This window comes from Pteropus alecto, unplaced genomic scaffold, assembly GCF_000325575.1.
Source record: "Pteropus alecto unplaced genomic scaffold, ASM32557v1 scaffold8, whole genome shotgun sequence".
NCBI lineage: Eukaryota > Metazoa > Chordata > Mammalia > Chiroptera > Pteropodidae > Pteropus > Pteropus alecto.
Genome location: NW_006494609.1, coordinates 23,491,521 through 23,495,684, shown reverse-complemented (window position 1 = coordinate 23,495,684; position 4,164 = coordinate 23,491,521).

Genomic DNA, 4,164 nt, shown 5'->3' with positions numbered 1-4,164 from the left:
TATTTGTGAAATTTGTTCTGCTTTTCTCCTGTCTTCGGTTGATGGGTGGGGATCTGCCCAAGGGAAGCACCCACCTCCAGAGGCGTCTGCCCAACAGTGGTGCTCAGCATTCTCCAATACCAGCTTTTCCAATAATGGCGATGGTAATTTGATCTTCACCTGCCAGTCATCTGAGGTTTATACACAATATGCATGCATGATACAAAGTATATATATATTTTTTGTGCGTGGTGGAATACACATAACGTGAAATTTACCATGTTTACCATTTCTAAGTTATAGTTAAGTGATATTAAGTACATTCGCATTGTTGTAGGAGCATCATCCCCACCCTCCAGCTCCATAATTCATTTCATCTTGTAAAACTGAAACTCTGTAACTATTAAATAATAACGGCCCATTCTCCCCTCCCCTGGCAACCACCAATTACTTCCTGTCTTCACAATTTTGACTACTCTAAGGACTTCATCTAAGTGGAATCAGATCGATTTGTCTTTCTGAGACTGGCTTATTTCACTCGGCATAAGGTCTTCACGTTTTATCCATGCCGTAGCATATTGCAGAATTTCCGTTATTTTAAGACTGAGTAATTAATTCCATTTAAATTCGGCGGAATTCCATTTTGATTCATTGCACGTATATACCACGTTTTAATTATCTCTCCGTCCATAAGTGGACACTTGGGCTGCTTCCATGTTTTAGCTATTGCGAATAACAGTTATGGACGTGGCGGCGCACACGCTTCTTCATGGTCCTCTTTTCAATTCTTTTGGGATCATACCCAGCAGTGGAATTGCTGGATCCCCTGATAATTTTCTTTTATTTTTTTTTGAGGAACCACCGTACTGTTTTCCACAGTGGCTGCTGCACCATTTACATTCCCGCCGACAGTGCGCAATTTCTCCACATCCTCATTAATACTGGTTGCTTTTTGTGTGTCGTTTTATTTTTGATAGTAGCCATTCCAGTGGGTGTGAGGGGGTATCTCATCGCAGTTTCAATTTGCGTTTCCCTAATGATTAGCGATATTAAACATCTTTTCATGTGCTTTTTGGCCATTCACATATTTTCTCTGGAGAAATGTCTACTCAAGTCTTTTGCCCGTTTTGAATCAGGCAGTTTTGTTGTCGTCGTTGATGTTTAAAAGTTCTCTAAATGTTCTGGCTATTAATCCCTTATCAGACATATGGTTTGCAAATATTTTCTCCCATTCTGCGGGTTGCATTTTCACTCTGCAGATAGTGTCTTTTGATGCACAAATTTAAAATTTTTCATGAAGGAAGTCCAATTTGTCTATTTTTTAAAATTTAATTACCTATGCCTTTGACGTCGCATTTAAGAAATGATTGCCAAATCCAATGTTGTAAAGTTTTTGAACTATGTTTTCTTCCAAAAGTTTTATAGTCGTAGATCTATTTTTAGGTCCTTGATCCATCTTGAGTTAATTTTTATATATGGTATTAGGTAAAGGTACAACTTCATTCGTTCGCACGTGGATGTCGTTTTCCCAGCACTGATTGTTGAAAAGATGCTCTTTTTCCCACTGAATAGTCTTGGCTCCCTTGTCAAAAATTATTTGACTGTATATGTGAGGGTTTATGTCCGGGCTGTTCATTCTCTTCCAATGGTCTATGACTGTCTTTCTTACTGTAGCTTTGTAGTGGTTTCGAAATAAGGAAGTACGAGCTTTCTGGTTTTGGTTTTTTTTTCAAGGTTGTTTCGGCTATCCGTAGTCCCTTGAGATTCCATGCGAATTTTAGAGTGGGTTTTTCTATTCTGCAAATAATGTCATTGGGATTTTGTGATCGCTTTGAGTACTATTGATATTTTAGAAATGTCACGTTTTCCAATTCATGAACACAGAATGTGTTTCCGTTTATTTGTATCCTCTTTAATTTCTTTCATCGATGTTTCATTGTTGTTTACATTGTACAAGTCTTGCACCTCCTCGGATAAGTTGATTCTTAAGTATTTTATTCTTTTGATGCATTGGAAATAATTTTGTCTTTGTGATTTCCTTTTCTGGTTGTTCATTCTTCATGTAGAGAAATGCGACAGATTTTTTTGTATGTTAGCTTTGTGTATCCTGCTACTTTGCTGAATTCATTTATGAGGTCTAATGTCTTTTTTTGTGGAGTCTTTAGGATTTTCTATATATAAGGGTCATAATCATCTGCAAACAGAGATGGTTTTACTTCTTTTCCATTCGAATGTTAATTGCTCCAGCTAGAACTTTCCAGAACACTGTTGAATGGAAGTGGCAAAAGCAGACATCCTTACCTTGTTCCTGATCTTAGAGGAAAAGCTTTCGGTCTTTCGCCGCTGAGCAGGAAGTTTGCTGTGGATTCTCATACATGGCTTTTATTCTGTGGAGATAGTTCCCTTCTACACCTATGTTGCTGAGCGTTTAATCACAAAAGGTGCCCTGGAATTCTTATCATGGCTGCAGGATGCACTTCAGCAACAAACCATCGGAGAACTTTGAGGAACTGGCTTTATTACTCACAGGTCCTGGAGGGTACACAGTACACCCGAGGGCCACTCGGTAAGGTCATGAGGAGAGAGAACACCGACCTGGGGCTCTGCCCTTATTCGGGTATGAGGGGGGGGGCATCTGAGCTTCTGCAGAGTCACTTATTATTGGCTAATCTGAAGCATAAGAGCGGGAATAGTGTGTGAGAAAGTGGAGGTAGTGTCACTTAAGTGATCGGGGGTCACCTAAGGTTCTCTGAAAGGGGAATTTCATGGGTGTGGATGGCTCAGTTCCTTAAGTGGTTATTTCGGTAGTAGCTGTGTTATACAGCTGCCAGTGTGTTCATTCAAAATAGACGTCTTTTGAAATGGATGCCTTAGCAACCAAAAGCTGCATGTCAGGCACTTATACTACACTTGGCATACAAAGTATAAACTAATAATTCTTTTAAATGCATTCGTCTCTTACACTGCGCAGAAAACAAGATTTGGAGTTACCAGCCAAAGTTACAATAATACTAGCTTTGATATTAATAATTGTTTTTCTTTCAACATTTTAGTCTCTTAGTCATGTAGAAAACCACCAAAATTACAGCTACGTGTCATTGTTACAATAACACTGGCATCTATAACTGGCTATGAATTTACCTTTATTGAGATCATTATTTCTCCATATGACTTCAAGTTACTGTCTAGCGTCCTTCTGATTCATCTTGTAAGACTCCCCTGAGCATTCCTTGCAGGACAAGTCTAGAGGTCCCAAGTCTCTCACTTTTTTATTTATTTGGGAATGTGCTCATTTCTCCTTCACTTTTGAAAGACCGTTTTTGCTGGATATAGGATTCTTGGTTGACATTTTTTTTTTCCTTTTAGCACTATATATATATTGGCCCTCTGCCTTTGGCCTTCAAAATTTCTGATGAGAAATAAGCTGACAATCCCGTCGAGGACCTCCTGCGTGCGGTGATCCACTTCTCTCTTGCTGCTTTCAGGATTTGTCAACATTTGATGACAGTGTCTCAGTCAGTGTGAGTCTCTGAGTTCATCTTTCTTGGAGTTTGTTAAGCGTCTTGGGTGTTTACATGATGTCTTTCATCAAATACAGGAAGTTCACAGCCATTATTTCTTCAGATCGTCTCTCTGCCCCCTCCCTCTTTTCCGCTCCTTCCTTCCTTCCCTCCCTCCCTTCCCTTCGGGACGCCCATGACATCTATGTTGGTCCACTTGATGGTGTCCCACAGGTCCCTTAGGCTCAGTTCGCTTTTTCCAATCTTTTTTCTTTTTGTTTTTAGCCTCCATAATTCCATTGTCTTATCTTAAAATTCACTATTCCTTTCTTCTCTTTTTCGAATCTGTCTTTGAATCTCTCCAGTGCTTTTTCATTTTAGTTATTGTACTTTTCAGCTCCAGAATTTCTTTTTTCGTTTCTTTTTAGGCTTTCTATCTCTTTATTATTTCCATCCTGTTCCTATATCATTTTCTTGACCTTTCTTTTAGCCCCTTGAACATCTTTAAGACGGCTGCTTTAAAGTCCTTGTCTAGTACATCTGCCCTTAGGTCTTTTTCGGGAACAGGTTCTGTTGATTTTTTTCTCCTGTGAATGAACCCTACTTTTCTGTTCCTTTGTATGACTGGTGATTCTTTGTTGAACACTGGACATTTGAATCGAATAATGTGGAAACCAGATTCTCC